This window comes from Misgurnus anguillicaudatus, unplaced genomic scaffold (assembly GCF_027580225.2).
Source record: "Misgurnus anguillicaudatus unplaced genomic scaffold, ASM2758022v2 HiC_scaffold_33, whole genome shotgun sequence".
Classification (NCBI taxonomy): domain Eukaryota; kingdom Metazoa; phylum Chordata; class Actinopteri; order Cypriniformes; family Cobitidae; genus Misgurnus; species Misgurnus anguillicaudatus.
The window spans coordinates 3,338,913-3,363,137 of record NW_027395283.1 but is presented as its reverse complement, the minus strand read 5'-3'; the positions used below and the strand labels follow the sequence as shown (position 1 = coordinate 3,363,137).

At 36.8% G+C, this 24,225-nt stretch overlaps 1 protein-coding gene and 1 long non-coding RNA gene across 3 annotated transcripts in view; both read right to left on the bottom strand.

Annotated features, from left to right (window-relative positions):
• Positions 1-24,225, bottom strand: part of LOC141363269 (uncharacterized) — a 180,756-nt gene that overhangs the window by 17,789 nt on the left and 138,742 nt on the right. The gene's annotated exons all lie outside the window — the stretch shown is intronic.
• On the bottom strand, positions 5,960-8,117 carry LOC141363271 (uncharacterized). Of its 2 annotated transcripts, none has more exons than XR_012368804.1 (5): positions 7,935-8,117; positions 7,554-7,632; positions 7,338-7,401; positions 6,831-6,931; positions 5,960-6,451 (listed from the first exon to the last, which is right to left on the bottom strand). It is a non-coding gene; the product is annotated as an uncharacterized lncRNA (long non-coding RNA). The 2 variants fall into 2 exon arrangements; XR_012368805.1 differs by lacking the exon at positions 5,960-6,451 and adding an exon at positions 6,458-6,759.

The following is a 24,225-nucleotide window of genomic DNA, read 5'->3' as shown; positions in this document are numbered from 1 at the left end:
ATCCTCATTAACAAGTGAAACTGGCAGGAAATGAAGTGAAAGCATTAAATCCATTATTCCTTTCATTCACGTCTGATATGCGCGCTCCTCGGCTCCGCTGCTCTTGTGCTCATCAAAAAGTATATTAAATGTTTATTTATTTGTCATTTCGTTTAACCCCAGAGTCTAACATTATTCTAGCAATTCCCTTTTTCTTTCTTTATTTAGTAAGTTAACTTAAATATGTGAGAACGAAAATATATTTTTAGTGATTTGCATGAAGAGAATATGATGTTAGAAGCTTCATTTTAAGCATTTAGTAGCCGTATTTATTTAGACACTTTAATAGGTTATTTAAAAAAGTATAAGTTTTTTTTGGGTTCATTTATATTTCCTGTCACTGTGTGCAGGTTCTTTTTTGTAGGCTATGAGAGCCCAATATTTTTTTACCAAAAAGGCTTAATAAATGTCACGTTGCATTACAATTTAAAGTATCAATAATGTCAAAAATGTGACGTGCAGTTCGGGTGTGTGTGTATGCTGTTTAAATTAGTGTTCTGAAGTTTTGACGAATTTTATAGACTTGTTATAGTTTCTTATTCAAAAGTGACACCCATAGATTCAGGCCCACCCGGACTTAATCCATGCCCACCCATATGTCACGTTCTGCATCCGCCACTGTAAACGGCCACGTGCATTTGCTTATCACATGGATGCGCAGCAGCACACATGTGTCTTGGACATAAATGAGGACCGATTATGAGACGTTAGGCGTAAAAACCTGCTTCCCCTGTAGCCTGGAAAGTAATTAAATGTTTTGCTTTAAACAAATGCAAATATTGCATTTATTTAGAATTTTTTTAATGCTACCCCAAAGATTTATTATATATGATGACTTTGTATGTGGATATGATGAGATGAGAAACGTTTTTATGTTATGCTTAAATTTCAAAACACCCACAGCGCTGTTCTAGTGCTGAAATTGCGTTTATAAATTATTTATTGTTACAAATAAACTATTTTTAAATACAAACCTTTTCTTGCATATTTGTTAATTATTCTTTGAGATTACTGATCATGTAGGCTATCCATACATTTACAATAATTAAAAGCCTGCTATTTTTACTTCCATGACTGAAAGAAAACGACTTTTAAAGGTTTAAATGAAGAATTTCGTTGCAAAACGAGAGAACTCCGTTTTTAACATTTTTATCAAATTATTATTATGTTATCATGTTATTATTTTGTTTTATAGTGCTACTTAGCAGTATTTTTTAAGTTATGAAGGATTAAATCAAAACAAACCAACCGCAGTTGAATTTATATTAATTGGAATGCACAACCAAAAAACGAGATTTCTTTTGCAACAGAACTTTTCAAATACCAACAAATTAAGCTACTATTTAAAGTATTTTTAAAGTAGGTCTAAAGATTTTCTTGCATATTTGTAAACTATTCTTTGAGATAACACGGATCATCTGGGCTATCAATACATTTACAGCAATTAAAAGCCTGCTATTTTTACTTGAATGATCATGACTGAAAGAAAACGACTTTTAAAGGTTTTAATATCAAAGAATAACAATTTCATTACAAATAAAAACAACGCAATTTTTTAATATCAATCTTAAACTGGTGGTCATCTTCCTCTGCTCAGTTTTTTAGTTTACAAATTCTGCCAAAATATGGAATCGGGATGGCGCAAGCGCAACTGGCTTGTAAAGGAGATGAGACTCTTGTGGGTTTATTGCACATTGCGCTTAGATTGTTAAAATAGGGCCCATACAGGCTTTTGTTCTTATTAAACGGTGATGTGATTATCGTGCAATAGATACGCCAAATTCCGATTTTGCGTGCATATGATACGCCAGTCCTTCCCATTCACTTATATGGCGAATCGTTTTGTGACGTTTTATTTATTGTTTTCTCATTTGTTTTCTGTTTTTTTTACCATTTTCGCTTGGGTTTAGGGTTAGAACAAGTTTTTGATATATAAAAATGACATCCTAACCCAAACCCCAACTCTAACCCCAACTCCAAGCGACCATGGCTTAAATATAGATAAAAACATAGAGAAACCTGTATATTAAATAACCTGCTTAAACAAATGTGAAATCTAACCCTAAACCCAATAGAAAATTGTTTAAAAAACAGAAAACAAATGAGAAAACAATAAATAAAACGTCACAAAACGATTTGCCATATAAGTGAATGGGAAGGACTGGCTTATCATATGCACGCAAAATCGGAATTTGGCGTATCTATTGCACGATAATCACACTGCGTGTCATTTGTACGCATCTTGGTGAGAACGGGTAGATATTTTGATAACAGATGCTTTTTTGGTTAAGGCCCACCTGATTTTCTCTGGGCCCACCCACATTGTGAATCCTGGCTACGCTAGTGATTTTAACTGCACAGATATAAAAATGATATTTATTTTGTTTAAATGTATAAAAATGTTGTTTTTTATGTAGTAATATTTTAAGATGTAAGATGATTTGTGCTGATGTGTGTGTTGTGATCTGAAGGAGTAAAGTTTGTGTCTCTGTTCTCTACAGGTTGTGTAGTTGTGATATCACAGATGAAGGTTGTGTTGCTTTGACTTCAGCTCTGACATCAAACCCATCATCACACCTGAGAGATCTGGATCTGTCTCATAATAAACTCACAGTTTCAAGAGTGAAGCTGATCTCTGATGTACTGAAGAATCCTGACTGTAATCTGGAGATACTGAAGTAAAGTCTCTTACTTTTACAAATGGTTCAATGAAGATTTTACATTACAATCTAAAAATAGGCATTAAAATAAATATTTCACACACACAAAAAAATGGAAACTAAAAGGTTGAGGACCTATATTTTAACTGCACAGATATAAAAATGATATTTATTTTGTATAAATGTATCAAAAATATTGTTTTTTATGTAGTAATATTTTAAGATGTAAGATGATTTGTGCTGATGTGTGTGTTGTGATCTGAAGGAGTAAAGTTTGTGTCTCTGTTCTCTACAGGTTGAGGAGTTGTGATATCACAGATGAAGGTTGTGTTGCTCTGACTTCAGCTCTGAGATCAAACCCTTCACATCTGACACATCTGGATCTGTCTTTTAATAAACTCACAGATTCAGGAGTGAAGCTGATCTCTGATGTAATGAAGAATCCCGTCTGTAAACTGAAGATACTGAAGTAAGATCATCTCTAATAATGACTTGAATAATAATTGAACATGATAATGATAGGCAAGGCAAGGCAAGGCAATTTTGTTGTATAGCACATTTCATACACAGAGGTCATTCAAAGTGCTTTACATAGAGATGAGAATACAATATATAAAAGAGAAAAAAATAAAAATAAGAGACAAACGATAAAATCACAATAAAAACAAAGATACACGAAGAATTAAAGTAACATTTAAAAGAAAATAGATGTGATTTTAATAAAAACAGTTTAAAATGTTAAAAAGAATAAAACAGAAGTAAAAGTGACTTGAGTTAAAAGTGCAGTCAGTGTGAAGCAGCACAGTGCTCATTCAGTAAATGCAGAGTTAAACAGATGTGTTTTTAATCTAGATTTAAAAGTGTTTACTGTTGAAGCACATCTGATCTCTTCTGGAAGCTGATTCCAGCTAGGGGTGGCATAATAACTAAATGCTGACGCACCTTGTTTTGAGTGAACCCTTGGTATTTCTAACTGACCAGGGCTGCGTTCCCCGAAACCTTCTTAGCTCTACGTCGTTCTTAAGTTGTACCTTAAGCTGTACCTTATCGTTAATACGTGTTTCCCGAAACGTTCTTAGTTACGTATCACTTCTGTAAGTCGTTCGTTCGGAAGGTTGGTCTGGAGCCCTCTTAGCTTTACCTTATCCCACTTGACTCCACTAGGGGCCATGACTGTGATAAAAGCTTGTGTATAAGTCTATATAACTAAATATCTGTTAAAAAAAGTTGAAGTACACTCCGTGTTAAATTAGGCATTTTTTATTTAAAGAATAAAACATTCACATAATTAGACATTATTACACTGATGGTTGTTAGATTTTTAATATTTTTCCAAAGGAACATCAGCTTCAAACTATTATTACAAGCTAAAGAAACTATTAAAAAAACATTTTGGGTGGAGGAGTTGGTGAAACTATGGCAGGTAGCAGCTATACAGCGAATCTTACTTAGTGCATTTCAAATCCGTTAAATCTTTAGTTTACCGGCTATTTTAGCTGCAATAAAACAAATCAAGTAAAATTGCATGCCACGGGAGCACATTCATCACAAAATAGTAATTGTTGATTTTCCTAAATATTATTATTGATGTTAGGTCGACTTTGCATCAAAGTTTTTAATGTTAGGCAGCTGCACGCCATATTCTTTATAAACATTCAAAAGAAACTCCACTTGATTATTGCTTGTATAAGGTCAACAAATTTCAACATTAAAACTAATCAAAGCTAAAATCTAAAGCAATCATAATATATATTTATATATCACATATTTTATGTTATATTTAAGGTAAACAGACAGGCGCGGCTCCAGAAATGCGTCCATTAAGCATTATCCGCATTGTAAACGCGCTGTTACGCATCCACTGTCCAAGCACATAAACGCGTGAACTAATGAACAACAATTTGTTTTTATATATTTTAAGTGTAATGCCAAGCCAGGTGACTTGCACGACCCACCTTATTCACCTGTGCAACGCATTTATTGGGAACCCCTAATATAAATTATCCTTTAAAGTGAAGGAATAATGGATGCATTGGAGCAGTTTATGCATTATACTTTTGGACATGAAGTTGCGAGTTTTGCATGGGTTTGATATAAAATAAAATATACAAGGTTTATATTTAGTTGTTTGCAATTTGAAATATTTTTACCAGATATTCCTAATAAATGTAACTTGAACTATTTCTGAAATGTTTCTTTAATAAATAACACCGCTCTCTCATAACGCAGCGAAGTACCTATTACATAAAGTGAACAATTGATTGTCGAGCAATCGATATCAACCTATTCAGCACCATCGCCATGGACAGCACCTGGTAACGTCGTACGTAAGAAAGTATACCTTAAGAAACCCGCTAAGGTACAGTTCGGGAAACACGCCTAGAAAAGGTAAACCTGTAGTTAAGGTTTCCCAACAAACATTTGGACGTGTGATGACCGTTGAAAAGACGTCCGTTCGTCACGTCCCGTCCGCGTTGAAAAATATATCCAAAATGAAAGTGGAGCCGACGTCTTTGACGTCATCTGGCCGTGAATTACACGTCTTTTCTGCACGTCCCTGGACGTCTAAATGCGCCGTCTTTTGGATGTTTAAATGTGTTCCTGCATAGTTTAAATATATGTTTTAAGCCCCCATATAGCAAACATTTGGACGTTTTATGACCGTTGAAAAGACGTCCCTTCGTCACGTCCCATCACGGTTGAAAAATACCCTAAATTAAAGTTGAGCGGACGTCTTTCACGTCATTTGGCCGTGAATTACACGTCTTTTCTGCCCGTCCCTGGACGTCTAAATGCGCCGTCTTTTGGATGTTTAAATGTGTTCCTGCATAGTTTAAATATATGTTTTAAGCCCCCATATAGCAAACATTTGGACATTTTATGACCGTTGAAAAGACGTCCCTTCGTCACGTCCCATCACGGTTGAAAAATACCCTAAATTAAAGTTGAGCGGACGTCTTTCACGTCATTTGGCCGTGAATTACACGTCTTTTCTGCCCGTCCCTGGACGTCTAAATGTGCCGTCTTCTGTATGTTTAAATGTGTTGCTGCATAGTTTAAATGTATGCATATAAAATAAATATACACCCATTGTGTAACATCGTGAAAGGCAATCAATTGTATTGAGGTTTAACACATTCAAAAAAGGTTCAAAATTGGTCCAGTCAGACCTGAACGTCCATAAAACGTTTTAATCACGTGTACTTCACAAACACATTAAAGAACACATTATTTGTGGCCATAACCAAAAAAGAAGCATGTTCTGATTTAGCACTTTTTATTTTTTAACCATTTAACTATAATAACAATTTCAAAACACTTTCTATAAAGGGATAGTTCACCCAAAAATTAATATTTAGTCATTTATTCCCTCTCATGTTTCAAACCTGTATAACTTTCTATGTTCTGCTGAACACAAAGATATTTGAAAGAATGTTTTTAACAAAGCAGATCTCACAACCCATTACTACAATTGTAAAAAAAATATTGACAGTTAATGGGTTGTGAAGTTACAAACATTCTTCAATCTTTGTGTTCAGCAGAAAATTAAAGGTATACATGTTTGAAACATGTGAATAAGAAAATTATAACAATTTTCCTTTTTTGGTGAACTCTCTCTTTAACACATTACAGCTGTTTGGCTTTTTTGTATCCACCACCCCCAGCTCTTCCTGGAGCGTGCTTGAGGTGGTCTGCCATAGCTGCATCTATTTCCGAGTCTGTGGCATTTGGGATCCACCTCTTCACAGCATCTGAACGAAGAGAAGAATATGTTTCTTTTTAAAATAAATACAATTAAAATTTTGAGGTAAATGACATGCACTTACTTTCAAAATCTTTATGGTCTACAGCTAAAATGATATATTAATATTATATATATTATTGTACAAAATATGTTCTGCTTTAAATAAGTGTTAGATCAGTTGTGGGGGAAACAGCATTTGTCCCCTCCCTCTACAAAACCACTGTGGTGCCCTTGAGAAAGACCCTTAACTAGGTGTGTAACTGTCAAAAAATGAACAGGATATTTCTGATAAAGACAGGTGAGCTGTGATGTCCCCTGAATAGATCAAGCATAACAATAAAAATTACATCAATATAATTACATCAAAATAACATTCCCCAAATTACCTTGAATAACATAATACAAAGGTGTGCCTTTAAAAGACTTCTTTTCCAGATGTCCACCACCCCTCATATTGAACTTTGCCATAAGACAATTTGACATCATTCTGTGAAAGAAATGTAAGATTATTTCACCTTAGACAAATAACCTAAAAGGTCAAAAATCACAATTAACAGTAATGAGCAATTGCATACAATGTTCAAACATACACTATGTGTTAACACTTCACAACTTCACTTGTTTCATCTACCATGTAACAAGTGCTATGAACTATATCCTCATCCATAAGTTTTGGTGACAAGTAACGGCTTACACTGAAATTATGTTTTGATTTCTTGTTTTCAGTATGGCTAACTGTTTAAGTCACTACAAACATTAAAACTTCTGAACAAGTGATGTGTGACGGATTAAATCCTGAATTGAAGTAATATAAATAGCTGGGTTAATGGTGGTAATCAATATATATTCCTGCAATATTATGCAGGATTACACAAATCAAGAGAAATACATACCTGTTCATAACGTTGTTCACGCAGTCTCTGACAGAATATCCACCAACTCAGACAGTTGCTGGACCTAAATGTGAAAACAATTGAAATAATGTTATAGAAAGATAGATGGAAATATATATACATATTCTTTATGTCACAACTTACGCAGATCACCTTGTTATCAACATATTTGATGTATTCATAATGCACAATACACAGTCATATAGCATTTCTTACATGTTGCATTTGAAGCTGAGGCCATAGGTGAAGAATCAGGTAGTCTCCATCCGGTAATTTTTTCGTTGTGTTACCTCACCTGTACAAATAGAGTTAATTATATGGTAGTGTAATATTTTAACAGTAAATAACTTCACAGTATACTGCATTAGTTATGAAATTAGCTGTCTGTACTTTTAGGTCCTTGTGGTTGAACAATGACAGACATTATAAGCTCTGTATTTTTAACTATTAACTCAGATTCAGAGAAATGTAAATGTTTATACTTTAAGCTGTGTTGCCACTAATGTGAAATCTTGTGATGCACGATAAATCGCATGCGATATCATGCGCATCTCGTCAGTGAAGCCAGTTCCTTGATTAGTAGTAAATCACCATCACCTGGTTTCAGATGGATGCTCTCTGGGATTGGGGTGCCCACTGGTACTGGATCGTCAATCCAGAATTTGGGATTGTAGAGAATACTATATAGACAATAAAAACAAAAGGTGTAAAAAATGATAAGTTATTTAAGGTAAGAAAGGACACATTAATGAATGAATAACACCACAACTGTACGATTACAAAAAATCATGTATGACAATACACAAGAAAACAATACTATGCCTCTTTCGGTTGTCTGTAAGATGGGTGTTCATTATGTGACCCTGCGAAACAAATGACACCTTGCATGTAATTTCATTAAGTACAATAAACATACACATGCACAATGTATTTAAAAAAATACATAGTAGTGTAAAATATTAAAATAAATAACTTTTTATATCAAATTTTTGGGATATTATGTTGACATTTAGGCAAAACCCTGACTCATGGAATACATTTTTACCTATAAATGAGAATGAAATTATAAAAATTATTTTTATTTGGATTAGGTTAGTTAATCAAACACTTACACTGAGCTTTTAATACAGAACAGTATTTAACATTTTACATCTGCAATGTTATCATTACCATCATGCCAAATGACTTTTCTCTTTCAGATAATTTACTTTCTGAAAGAAACTCTCAAAAGGCTACATAAATAAGTTAAAGTAATAACTTTGACTATCATTAAACATACTTTATGGTATACCATGTATAAGTTCAGAGTAACTTTAAGCCTACTACGTTAGCTAATTTTACGTGTGGACAATTCTGGCAACGTTTATTTCGGTTCCTTCGTCAACAAGTAAAACTTAAGCACGTTAATCAAATAATACAAAATGTACTTACCCAATAGTAGGTTTTATATAATATATAGACACAACTCCTTCATAAATTCACCCTCTCCTCGTGGCTTGCTGGCTGCACACCACGTACTTCCGGGAGAACGTGTGACGTGACAACTATCTCGCGAGAAAATCTATCCTATCGCGCGATTTTGTAAAATATTTTGTTAAAACATTCTTGGCAGCGCAGTTTCGAAATTACATCCAACTCAGACCTAAATGGTAACCGGATATATTTCTTTACATTTATATGCATACATTTAATAATAAAGCAGGTTGAAATAATGACTAAAAAGGTTTATGATTTTTTTATAGAGGGTCATGATGGACTATAAATGCACGTGTAAAAGACGTCACATAGTGACGTCCTCTTACAACCGATTCACAACAGGGTATAAATATTGAAGCACACGTAGTAAAAGTCAAAGTAACAATTATACATGCAACCCCATAGAACTATAGACATGTAAAAATGTATCTGAATGCATTGTTATGAAATGTTCTGTGTTACATATTTTCACCGATTTGTGCCGTCATACCGCGACTATTTTTGGCCAGGGACACGACATTGCGGTCGGACCAATGTTTGCTGGGTTAACTTAAGAGTCTTCGTAGCGCGCTAAGAGAGAACGTTATCGGGAAACGCAGCCCTGATCCTAATGATCGGAGTAATCTGAATCGTATTCAGTTAGCATATCTGTCATGTATTTGGGTCCTAAGCCATGAAGTGATTTATAAACGAGTAACAATACTTTAAAATCTATTCTAAATGTAACTGGATAGTATAATTTGTTTTGTCATAAACCCCACCGATGGTTCAGCGACACAATTTCAGCTCAAACTATCAGGTTAAGGATCTTTGTACAACACTCATAAGTAGGGCTACAACAAACGATTATTTTGATAATCGACGAATCTATTGATTATTAGAACAATGAATCGACTAATGAAGAGTCATCATTAACTATAACATGACTTGACACATGATTTAATTGTAATTTAATACATAAACTAACAACTAAAAACATGTCATGTTGTACTTAATTACGACTTCATTAGTTTATGAGCAACTTCCATGCATTAACTCAGCATTAGTTCAGGCTGAAGTAAAAATAAGTTAATTATGATTCATAAACCCTTATTATAAAGTGTAACCATTGCATTATTACTGTTAATATTATTACTATTAGTAGTACTTAGGGCTGTAGCAATACACAAATCTCCCAATACGATACATTACACAATACTCATCTTGCGATATGATTGAGAAGATTTAAAGGGAACAAAGTGATTTTGGTGACATCTTGTGAGTGTTCCATTTACTTGGATTGAATTAATTGAACTGAAAACTAAAAACATCAATTACACAATATAAATCTCTGACTGGACAGAGAGCAGGGGCAGAGTGGGACCAAAAAATCTACCGGGAAATTTTGTATACCACCGGCCCTCAAAAATAAAGGTCTCGTATATGTAGTAAAACTAGGGTAATACAAATTGTAATCAATCTGCAAAAAAAAAAACATTTTCATAATAATAAAATTATTAAATCATGGCTAATTTTCCTAAATGAGTAACTATACAAAATGATACCTGTTTGAAAGACGGACCTGTCAATCAGCTATTACATAACAGAGCGAGGCCAGAGATGAACGTGCTCATAAATGGGAGTAATATGGAATAATGTGTGCATTTTGAATAACTGTAAGAATTTTTCCTTTAAATATAATTTTGTCATATAAAGTTTTGAGAGATAATAATGTTTTTTTTCGACTGTTATTGCTTATTTATTTTAACGTGTTTTGCGCATTTACCTCAGAGTTTATTTCAGTAATATTGCTGTTTTTCCGGTAATAATAATAATACAATTTACATGCCAATCCTGCTTTCTTGTCTTTTATTAATTTCATTATGCTGTTATGTTAAGTTATATGTGGATATTTATTGCCATTTGAGACGTCTAATATTCAAATATACTGAATAATGTGTGCATCTTTGAATAACTTTAATACAGTTCATTTGAAAATTATTTTTGTGAAAGTTTTGTGAAATAATAATGTTGTGAGGATATTTATTGCCATATTGCAGTTGAATACTCTCGTCTATAATATGGAAATCACATATTAGGAAATATATAATGTGATACTGCAAAGTTACCCGTATAATTTTAATTTATGATATAGCCTTATGGAGATAAACCTTTGCAAATGTGCTGGGCTGCGATTCCCGATAACGTTCTCTCTTAGTGCGCTACGAAGACTCTTAAGTTAAACCTTAACTACAGGTTTACCTTTTCTAGGCGTGTTTCCCGAACTGTACCTTAGCGGGTTTCTTAAGGTATACTTTCTTACGTACGACGTTACCAGGTGCTGTCCATGGCGATGGTGCTGAATAGGTTGATATCGATTGCTCGACAATCAATTGTTCACTTTATGTAATAGGTACTTCGCTGCGTTATGAGAGAGCGGTGTTATTTATTAAAGAAACATTTCAGAAATAGTTCAAGTTACATTTATTAGGAATATCTTGTAAAAATATTTCAAATTGCAAACAACTAAATATAAACCTTGTATATTTTATTTTATATCAAACCCATGCAAAACTCGCAACTTCATGTCCAAAAGTATAATGCATAAACTGCTCCAATGCATCCATTATTCCTTCACTTTAAAAGATAATTTATATTAGGGGTTCCCAATAAATGCGTTGCACAGGTGAATAAGGTGGGTCGTGCAAGTCACCTGGCTTGGCATTACACTTAAAATATATAAAAACAAATTGTTGTTCATTAGTTCACGTGTTTATGTGCTTGGACACTGGATGCGCAACAGCGTGTTTACAATGCGGATAACGCTTAATGGACGCATTTCTGGAGCCGCGCCTGTCTGTTTACCTTAAATATAACATAAAAATATATATTATATGATATATAAATATATATTATGATTGCTTTAGGTTTTAGCTTTGATTTGTTTTAATGTGGAAATTTTGTTGACCTTATACAAACAATAATCAAGTGGAGCAGTTTCTTTTGAGTCTTTATAAAGAATATGGCATGCAGCTGCCTCAAAGTTAGAAAACATTAAAAAACTTCGATGCAAAGTCGAATTAACATCAATAATAATATTTAGGAAAATCAACAATTATGATTTCGTGATGAATGTGCTCCCGTGGTCTGCGATTTGACTTGATTTGTTTTACTGCAGCTAAAATAGCCGGTAAACTAAAGATTTAACGGATTTAAAATGCACAAATTAACTACTAAGATTCGCTGTATAGCTGCCTGCCATAGTTTCACCAACTCCTCCACTCAAACTCTTTTTTAATTGTTTCTTAAGCCTGTAATAATAGTTCGAAGCTGATGTTCCTTTGAAAAAAAATATTACACATCTAACAAACATCAGTGTAATAATGTCTAATTATGTGAATATTTTATTCTTTAAATTAAAAAAATGCCTAATTTAACACGGAGTGTACTTCAACTTTTTTACAGATATTTAGTTATAGACTGCAATCTACACAAGCTTTTATCACAGTCATGGCCCCTAGTGGAGTCAAGTGGGATAAGGTATAGCAAAGAGTGCTCCAGACCAACCTTCCGAACGAAGGACTAACAGAAGTGATACGTAACTAAGAACGTTTCGGGAAACACGTATTAACGATAAGGTACAGCTTAAGGTACAACTTAAGAACGACGTAGAGCTAAGAAGGTTTCGGGGAACGCAGCCCTGATTTGATCCATTCATGTACTTACCACGAGGCTAGAGATTTTAAACATCCTTAATTCACACTTACTACTAGTCTATCAAATAGTCTATCCGATTGATGGACCCGACCAGAATAAACAGGCATTCGGCGGCTTTTTACATCAAAGGCAGAAAGGCTATGCCATTTGGGGAGGGGCCGTTCACTGATCCCCCTATATTAAAAAAAATCCTAGACATGGTTGGACCTGCCAAACAGGTTGAGCATTTTTATAAACTGTGTTGAGCAGAGAGGCTGCACACACAGTTTGACCAGAGGGGACGTGGCCGCACATCAGGCCACCAGACGGGGGTGCTATATACAGTTGAAACCAGATATTTACATACACTTCAGAAAAAAACACAAAAACTTTTATTTCTTTACTGTCATACATTAAATCAAAGTAAACTTTATCTGTTTTAGATCAATAAATATTAACATATTTTTTTGCATTTGTTAAATGTCAGAATCGAGCGAGGGAGAATTGTTGTGTATTTTTCTTATCACTTTCATCAAAGTCAAAAGTATACACTAAGTTTATTGTGACTTAAAAAAAACTCCAGCTGATTCCATTTTGAGCTTAAGATGCTTCTGATAGCTTAATTGATTCTATTTGAGTTAATTGGTGGCACACCTGTGGATGCATATAAAGGCACACCTCAAACACAGAGCCTCTTTCTTTGACATCATGGGAAAACCAAGAGAAATCCACCAAGACATCAGGAAAAGAATTGTGGACCTCCATAAGTGTGGCTCATTTCTAGATGGCTGAGGGTCCCACATTCATCTGTTCAGACAATAATACGAAAGTATAAAAAACATGGGAATGTACAACTATCATACCGCTCCGGAAGAATACGGATTCTGAGTCCAAGAGAGGAACGTTTTTTGGTGCGAAATGTGCAAATCAAGCCCAGAATAACAGCAAAAGATCTTGTGAAGATGCTGGCTGAAACTGGTAAGACAGTGTCATTATCCACAGTGAAACGAGTCCTGTACCATCATGAGCTGAAAGGTTGCTCTGGGAGAAGGAAGCCATTGTTTTTAAAACCACCATAAAAAGCCAGACTACAGTTTGCAACTGCACATGGGGAAAAATCTTAATTTCTGGAGACATGTCCTGTGGTCTGACGAAACAAAAATTGAACTGTTTGGCCATAATGATAAATGGTATATTTGGAGGAAAAAGGGCGAAGCTTTGAATCCTCAGAACACCATCACAACTGTAAAGTATGGAGGTGATACTATAATTTTGTGGGACTGCTTTGCTGCAGAAGGGACTGGTGCACTTCACAAAATAGATGCCATTATGAAAAAAGAGAATTATGTGGATATATTGAAGCAACATCTGAAGATATCAGCCAGGAAGTTAAAGCTTGGGCACAAATGGGTCTTCCTAATGGACAATGACCCCAAGCATACTGTTACGAACCCCTAAGCAAACCATAAGGAAGGGGTAAACGCAACATAAAGGAAGGACACGTGAAACCAAATTACTGCAAAATATTTATTTAAAAAGGAAACACGCATCACAAGAAACAACTAACCTTGAAAATTAAGGCTTTAAGTAACAAAAATAATCAAATTACTCCCAATAATAACGCTAATTTAAATACCTGAACCCTTAACCCAAAACAACTAATCAAACTTACAAATAACGAAAAGAATAAAGAAAATTAAACAAGGAAAAAAAGAGATGTTTGCTGGAGCGGATTCTGCTGGTAAGTGCTCTCCTGGCTATTTCCACCAGCCTCCTTAATATAGCCGCCCACAACGAACCCAATTGGAAACAGGTGCGCAGGGATGAACTTACAATTAAAACACCAGACAAGAAAAACACCACACACACGGCAAGAGCCGTAACACTCCCCCACGTAAAAGAAGAACCTAGTCTCATACAAAATGAGACTGGTTCTGGGTGAAGCATTAACGGCAAACGACAGAAGTAGAAAAAATAAAAATTATCCCCGTGAAAGGGCGTCTGCTACAACATTATCATATCCTCTCTTGTGTCGGATCTCCACATTATAACATTGGACCATTAGCGCCCAACGCATCAACCGTTGGTTGTGATTATACATTTTATTAAAAAAAAAACAACGGATTATGATCCGTGTACACAATAACAGGGGTGGTAGTACAGCCAACATACACATAAAAATGCTGTAAAGCAAGCAACATAGCCAGCGTCTCCTTTTCAATCGTAGAATAATTCATTTGATGACAATTGAACTTAGCAGAAAAGTAAGACACTGGATGGGAGATACCGTCAGCACCATCCTGGAGTAAAACTGCTCCCACTCCGGTCGCACTTGCATCCACCTCAAGTTTAAACGGCCTACCCACCTCAGGAGCAGACAACACTGGAGCACTACAGAGAAGAGACTTGGAACACAAGAAAGCATTTTGACATTCATCAGTCCACTTAAAGGTGATCTTTGGACTACACAGTTTTGTTAGAGGAGCGACCACAGACGAAAAGTTTTTACAGAAACATCTGTAATAACCAATCATCCCTAAAAATCGTCTCAATTCGCGACGTGTCGTAGGCACAGGATATGCAAGGATGGCATCAACTTTTGCCTCAATGCGACGTACTTCACCGTTACCGACCTTTTTTCCAAGGTACGTAACTGAAGCCTTTGCAAACTCGCACTTTGTCAAGTTTAGTGTCAAAGAGGCGGAAGCTAAGCGACTAAACACATCATACAGTAAAGACACGTGATCAGACCAGGTAGCAGAATAAATGACAACATCGTCCAGATAAACGTTGCAGTTCGGAAGATCACCTAACACTGTAGACATTAACCGCTGAAAGGTGGCGGGTGCATTTCTAAGCCCAAAAGCCATCCGTTTGTATTGGAGGAAAACATCGGGAGTCACAAATGCGGAAATTTCAGAGGCACGTTTAGTTAATGGCACCTGCCAGTACCCTTTCAAAAGATCTAATTTCGTAATGTACTGAGCAGCTCCAAGGTTGTCAATGCAGTCCTCTATGGCGAGTAAGGGAAACGCATCTGGAATGGTAACAGCATTTACTTTTCGAAAGTCAGTGCAAAAACGGTGCGACCCATCCGCCTTCGGCACCAAAATACACGGTGAACTCCACGGACTATTACTCTTTTCAGCAAAGCCATTCTTAACCAGATACTCCACTTCACGTCTCATGATCTCCCTTTTACTTACTGGACAGCGATACGCATGCTGTTTAATTGGACGAGCGTTAGCCACGTCAATGTCATGTTGGATGACGGTGGTACCTGAGGGAACATCAGTAAACAGGTTAGGAAAATTCTCTACCAGACTAATCACATCCTGTCGCTGTTCACTAGACAAATAAGACAAATCCTTCAAAATTTCTGAATTTTTTAAACAACCACCATTCAACAGTTCACTAGACATGTTTAATCCATCATCTTCAACCTCAAGTGTATTGGATAGCATAGACACTCTGTCTGCTTTAGCAGTCTGGAACTCACCCTCAGAAAGATTACTTGGCAGGTCAGTTTTATCAGCGCAACAATAGGTCTTCAACATATTCACATGACACAGCCACGTCTTTCGTCTGCGTTCAGGAGTATGAATGATATAATCTGTATCACTGAGTTTGCTTTTGATTACGTATGGACCAGCAAATCGTGCGGCCAAAGCAGAACCCGGCGCAGGAAGCAACACCAACACTTTCTCTCCCGCCACAAAATTACGTGCTACCGCTCGCGTATCAAAGCGACTTTTCATTTTCTTCTGCGATAGAGAGAGAGCGTTTTTGGCCACGGCACAAGCATTTTGTAAACGCTCGCGGGTACGAGAAATAAAATCAAGCACGTTGCTTTTCTCAGACGACGCATTACAGAAAAATTCATCCTTCAGTACCTTTAAAGGACCGCGTACGTTGTGACCAAAGACCAATTCAGACGGGCTAAAACCCAAAGACTCTTGTCGTGCTTCACGAAGGGCAAATAAAACCAACGGAACCCCATCATCCCATTCATTACCAGTCTCCAGGCAATATTTTCGAAGAGCAGATTTCAAAGTCTGATGCCATCGCTCTAAAGCACCCTGCGATTCAGGATGATATGCACTTGACACAATATGAGAAACTCCCAGAGCTTTAAGAGCATTCCTAAAAACCTTGGACAAAAAATTCGAGCCTTGATCCGTTTGGACCGTTTTTGGCAATCCAAACGTAGTAAAAAATTTTGTCAAAGCCTTAATAATAGCTCTAGCAGTTATTTTCCGCAGCGGAACTGCTTCCGGAAAGCGTGTAGCAGTACAAATAATGGTTAAAAGATACTGCGAACCAGACTTTGTGCGTGAAAGCGGGCCGACGCAATCAACGAGAACGCGCTCAAAAGGTTCACCCACAGCCGGAACAGGATGAAGGGGGGCAGGAGGCACAATTTGGTTGGGTTTCCCTACGATTTGACAAGTATGGCAAGTTTTACAATGACGGGACACATCAGCTTTTAAACCCGGCCAAAAGAAATGTTTTAACACACGATTATAGGTTTTAGTCACACCAAGGTGTCCGGACCAAGGGTGATCATGGGACAGTTTTAGAATCTGCGGCCGAAACTGAGAAGGTACCACAATTTGATGGACCACATTCCATTCATTCTGAACATCTTCGCTTAGCGAACGAGCGCTCCAACAACGCATTAAGACAGTGTTACTCCAGTAAAAGTGATGGTTACGCTGTGGTAACATTTTACTATCAGCACTTAAACGACATTTTTCAAGCGTTGGATCAGTTTTTTGAGCTTCCGTTAAAGCACTACACGAAATGGGTAAAAACTAGGGATGGGCACGATTAATCGACGATCGATAATTGATCGTTAAGAATTTAGTCGATTACGTTAATTTGTTATTGATTAATCGAATACTTTTTTTATCTAATGCAGGTTGCGTTGCCTAGCGTAGCGTGTGTCTTGAAGCAATTAAATGAATTTCACTGTGTGGCAGCAATTCAACATTTTACCACCAGGGTGCAATATTTGACACCATACTCCGTTATCTGTGACCTTCCGTTTTGATTAAAAAAAAAAAGAATCATGAAGAGGTCATGATTTTTTGGAACAGATGAGGTCTCTTTTTAAGAATGCGGCTCGCAGCTGCAGGTTCCACTGCTTTAGAGCACCGCATATTCAAGCGCATATATGTTCCGTTTGTCTAACTAAATGTAGTTTAACTGTTTGCCACAAGTTGATCTTGTAATAAAGGTCTCATGGAGGAAAACACGCTGTATTTTTGTATTCAACATTTTTGAATTATAAAAGTTAAATAATTATTTTTTATTATAAAAATATTAATGATTAATCGATAGTCGATCGTTAATTCTCCCGACAATCGACTAAAAAAAATTAATCGAATGCCCATCCCTAGTAAAAACACCTCAGGATCGGGGCAGACAGGCTTCAGACTCTGTTTAAAAGCACCAGGAGATGAAGAAAATTAATCTTTCCCTAAAATCTCTTTAAAAACAGACTCACCTAGATTTATTTCTTTTTCGTCACCCAGCTTTTTTGCCTGTGCACGCGTTGTTACAACACTAACAGCGAATACGTTTGGAAAACTTTCAGCCAGTGCATCGGGATGCGAGTCAATTGGGGTATTAGTAACGTGCATAACTGGCATTACTTTACCTCCAGCAATGTCATTCCCCATTATAAAATCCACACCCTGCACAGGAAGAGAAGGGCGGACTGCAACATCAAAACACCCAGAGACAAGATTAGACGTTACCCAAACACGATGAAGGGGAACAGGTACGAAACCCATTTCTATTCCCTGTACGACTGTACTAGTGTCACACGCCGATTCGGCACCGAAGGGCAGAGAATTGGACAATATAAAAGATTGCGATCCCCCCATGTCCCGCAAAATTTTTATTGATTTCTGATCATCAACACAACCAGTCAAGGACACTTGACCATTAAACACAAACGGTTGAAAACACTCATCAGGAACTATCGAATTCACAGGCGGCTGAGACACAACCAACACTGAACCCTGAGGTTGATTCCCCGAAGAATCCACGCGCTCTTGTTTTCGTTTTAACACTCGCCATTCAGCGATCAATTGTCCCATATCATAGCAATAGCCACACTATTTACGAACCTTCGAACCAAATGGGTTAGGTTTGGTTTGATTATCACCAGAGTTAAACTCAGTTTCTTTTTGTGACGTGTGTTCAGAGTCAAACGAACGTCTTACAAACACGGATTTATGCATTAAAGCATACTCATCTGCTAAAACGGCTGCTTGTTGTACAGTACAAACCTTTTGCTCATTCAAATAAACCGCAGTTCGCTCCGGAACACAATTCTTAAACTCTTCAATGAGCATTAATTCACGCAAAGAATTAAAGTCAGTTACTTTACAAGCCTTCACCCACCTGTCAAAAAGTATCCCCTTTTCTCGGGAAAATTCAACATATGTCTGAGCAGCAGATTTTTTCATCATCGGAAAACGTTGTCTGTAATGATCAGGGACTAACTCATATGCACGAAGAATCGCGTTCTTTACAATTTCATATTGAACACTTTCTTCCAAAGGAAGAGCGGCACAAACCTCTTGCGCTTTTCCAGTCAATTTACATTGTAACATTAATGCCCAGACCTCCTTCGGCCACTTTAATGCCATAGCTATTCGCTCAAAAGCTTGGAAATAAGCCTCAACCTCTTTCTCGCGAAACGGTGGAATGATTACAATGTTTTTCGCCACATTAAACTGAGGAGTCGGTGCATTTAAAGACTCCGCATCGGAATCAGAATCATTAACAGCAGACGCAGGATTTAAACCAGCAGTATTAGAGTCATCATTAACTTGCAGCGCAGCAGATATTTGTCCTTCGATTGAATTTTTGCTAATCTGTAATTCAAGCTGACGCATTTTAACTCTCATCTCCGCATCAATACGATACCGCTCAAGCTCATGCTGCAATTTATCTTTCCGTGCTTGCGCTTTATCTTGCATTTCTAACCGGACACGCGCTAAACGTACTTCTAAACGCGCGTTTTCACGCGGAGGAGATGAACCTCCTGTCGACGACAAGGTTAATGGTTCAAACTTTGGTATAGAAAATGAAGCTCCTACCTCACGTCGCGGAACAACCGGAGTAACTGGTTCACCATCAGAACTCAAAGATCGCTCATCCGCCACAGGTGCCAGTGATTCCCCTGATTTCTCTGGAATATTCTCTGCAGATACTACCCCTCTATCAATTAAAACAGCAATTAAACAAGCTTTTAAATCTCTCTTAAGTGCTGTTTTGGAAACAGGTATTTCAAAATGTTGACCAATATGAAAGAAATCATCCTTTCTGCACTTTTTCTGTCCCTCAAGACTTGGTTGTTTAATAAACGAATTTAAATCAAATGTTGCCATAGTTCAACAACTCACAAATACAAAAGTGCAAAAAATTCCAGACCTAAACCTACCTATTCAATTACTAAATAATCCTAACTTGCTCTTCAGAGGGTACCAATTGGGAAGCAAAGCCTCCCCCCGGATTACCTCCAAAACTAACAAACTAAAATAATAAACAAAACAACAAACCAGTAAACCGTAGATAAGGCCGGCGCTAGACACGGTCCTCAAGGTTTACGCTGTCTTTCTGGAATTTGTTATGCACAATTGTAATAAGTTTCCCTCCAAAAAATTAAAAGAGGGGAGAAAAAAAATTCGGGAAGGACGAGCCCCCATTTTATGTTACGAACCCCTAAGCAAACCATAAGGAAGGGGTAAACGCAACATAAAGGAAGGACACTTGAAACCAAATTACTGCAAAATATTTATTTAAAAAGGAAACACGCATCACAAGAAACAACTAACCTTGAAAATTAAGGCTTTAAGTAACAAAAATAATCAAATTACTCCCAATAATAACGCTAATTTAAATACCTGAACCCTTAACCCAAAACAACTAATCAAACTTACAAATAACGAAAAGAATAAAGAAAATTAAACAAGGAAAAAGAGAGATGTTTGCTGGAGCGGATTCTGCTGGTAAGTGCTCTCCTGGCTATTTCCACCAGCCTCCTTAATATAGCCGCCCACAACGAACCCAATTGGAAACAGGTGCGCAGGGATGAACCTACAATTAAAACACCAGACAAGAAAAACACCACACACACTGCAAGAGCCGTAACAATACCTCCAAATTAGGGACAAAGTGGCTTGAGGCTTGTTGGAGTGGTCATCACAAAGCCCTGATCTTAATCCCATAGACAATTTGTGGGCGGCACTAAAAAGGCGAGTCCGGGCAAGAAGGCCTACAAACCTGACCCTGTTACACCAGTTCTGTCAAGAGGAGTGGGCCAAAATTCCAGCAAACTATTTTAGTAAGCTTGTGGAAGGATACCCAAAACGTTTGGCCCAAGTGAAACAGTTTTGGGGCAATTCTACCAAATACTAAGGGAGTGCATGTATACTTCTGACTTTGATGAAAGTGATAGGAAAAATTCTCCCTAATACTCCCTAGCTCGATTCTGACATTTAACAAATGGAAAAAAATATGTTCATATTTATTTATCTAAAAAAGAAAAAGTTTACTCTGATTTAATTTATGACAGTAAAGAAATAAAAGATTTTGTGTTCTTTTCTAAAGTGTATGTAAATATCTGGTTTCAACTGTAATTTGCAATATATAACTATTATCAGACCGGCCCTCGCAGCCTCAGAACACTACCGGCCAGTGTTGTGAACGTTACTTTAAAAAAGTAATTAGTTATAGTTACTAATTACTTCTCACAAATAGTAACTGAGTTAGTAACTGTGTTACATTATTATAAAAGTAATTAATTACCAGCAAAAGTATTTACTGCGTTACTTAAAAAATTATAATATTTCAAATAACTTGAATGCCCCATACAAAATTAAATATGTTAAATGACTAAAATGGATACTAAAGGGAAACCACTAATTTTGTGGCAGCATGTGACGATTTGAGGTGCTTTATTAGATCAGAATTACTTGCCACAGACGTGGAGAGACTTTTTCTTCCTGGGCATAAGTTGCACATTACACACACATTCTTGCCTTTCACCTCAACAATGGAAAAGTAGTGCTTTATACTTTGTGTTTGCGACCGCTACCTTTGAGCTTGTTGTACTTGCCATCACCCTGTCGCCGTTTTTTTCGGAGTGATTGATGCGCGATGACCGGGCTGCATGTCAGTGCTTTGAGATGGGGCACAGCAGCAGCACGCACCGCTCTCGTTGAGAAGAGAAAACGACGCGTATTTTCATGTCAGTCTAGAAAAGTCTCCAACCCCCCAGAAAAGATAGCTAGATTTGCCCTATAAAGTCGCTAAAGTGATAGAAAGTTGCTAAATCTAGCGACAAAGTGACAAAGTTGCTCAAACTTTTTTACACTGCTCGCTCGCTCAGACTCGGAGTCTCGGACTGTGCGAGTGGGCGTGCCTGTTTGTGAACTCTGCCTCTGGTTGGCTAACGATGGAAACTAAGCCAATCACCATCAGCTATGTGGTTCTCCCACCCCCTCTAACACACAGACACACCAATCAGCATCAGTTATGTTTCTCCCAACACACACACAAGAGAACAACAGTGTTTGGCTGAGAGAGTGAGCATACGCAGGTGAATATCACTACAGTAAGATCAATTTTAGTAACACGCAGCATTTTAATGTCAGTAACGATAGCGGCGTTATAACGGGGGAAACAGTCATTTATTTGATTACTCGTTACTGAAAAAAATAACGCAGTTACTAACGCCAATTACTTATAACGCCGTTATTCCCATCGCTGCTGGTGTGTGAAACTTCTTTACCTTATAAATAATGCTAATAATTATAATACAAGCTTTGGTCAAGCATTGTTGACCCAGTCTTATTTGAGGCAGAAAAGATGCATTGTTGTTGTTCGCCATTTTTAAATGTTACAAATTCATTGGTGTGTGTAACAGCTCAAGTATACATTATGTCACTTACACTCCCTCTGAAAATCAGACTGAAGTCTCAAATCTTATTGTGAGATAAAAAGCATCACAGTTTAATTTTAAGCATTAATTTCACTATGATTTCAATCGCTGACATGACATTACTCAGTCAACATTAAAGATATCAAGTTTACATTTTCACAAAATGTTCTTTACATTATGTAAGATGATTTTATGTGGAAAACAGTAAATCACAAAGAAATACTTCAGCTGGGTTTCCACAGGCATGGTCACATTTATCTTTAATGTTTAAGAATGTTGCATTTTCTCTGAATATTTGGTTTAAAGGCGGAGTCCACGATGTTTGAAAAACACGTTGGAAAAGGAGATGGGCCGACTACCAAAACACAAATGCCGGGTTGCGTATGTGTGGGGTGGGTCTATCAACAGAAGGTCCAGATTCTATTGGGGTAGGGGCGTGTTTGTTTGGGTGATTTCAAATATCAACATTGGCTTTCAAACATCGTGGACTCCGCCTTTAATGTACTGTATTTTTCAATTAAATTTACATTGCACAATAAATTATCTTAGCTGTAGGCATTTTAGGTATCTATAAATACTGATAACTGTGGTCAAATTAATAGCAAAATAAATAGTTCTGTATTATTAAATTACAGACAAAGATTTTGAATAGCTACAGTAGGTTGGATTGTATGTTTGGTGCGAAATGGGTATGGTGGGGGGCAGACCCCCTATTTTTTCATAGGGCCCAAAATTGCTAGCGGCGCCCCTGACAGAAAGAGAAACAAATTCAACTCACTGTAGATTTGATCTGTGTGTGAACAAACTGTGTGTCTCTGTTCTCTACAGGTTGTGTGAATGTTATATCACAGATGAAGGTTGTGTTGCTCTGACTTCAGCTTTGAGATCAAACCCATCACACCTGAGAGATCTGAATCTGTCTGATAATAAACTAAGAGATTCAGGAGTGAAGCTGATCTCTGATGTACTGAAGAATCCTGACTGTAAACTGGAGATACTGTGGTAAGATCATCTCTCTGATAGTCACACGTGTACTGAGGTTTACTCTATGCATTTTCAGCGGTTTTGTCAAACAGCGACCCCTAGAGTCGCTGGAGAATACTTGCAACTGTCGTAATTTCCCACTCTAGTACTCCGAAGATAATGACCAGGTAATGTTTCACAATTTCATACAAATATTAAGCTACTGCATAGTTTACTAAACTACAGATGATGGTAATATGATAATAAGAAGTTTATTCCAAGTGTAGAGTGCATATAATAATAAAGTACTGCGTTTGCTAGCTTATAATGTTTTTACATGACTGCAGCTAAATCACAAGTAAACATTACAAAATGCCATGACAAAGTTAATTGTGTACGTTGCATTATTTCATAACATTGTTCGTTATAATGTCACTATACATGATTATTGCTATTTATCATAATAGTTTTCAAATTGTGCATGTTTACACTATTTACAACCTCTAGGCTTATTTATGTCCTGATAATTATGTGAGATATTGACAACTGTTGTCATGATAATCGCAAGATATACTACAAGCAAGCGCAACAACATACAACATAGACCGCAAACAAGTTTACAAATGAGAGATTTACTTACTTGTCCATCAACAAGATCGCCAGATCAGCATCCCTCCAGTGCTGTCTTTTAGCTCACGCCAACGAGTAAAAACCTGACCGAGTGGGACTCTTGTCCGGTTCCTAACGCGGTCAGATTCTCTTTTCCTTTTCCTACTCTCTTCTGAACGTGCTTTCTTAACTTTTAAATCGTTT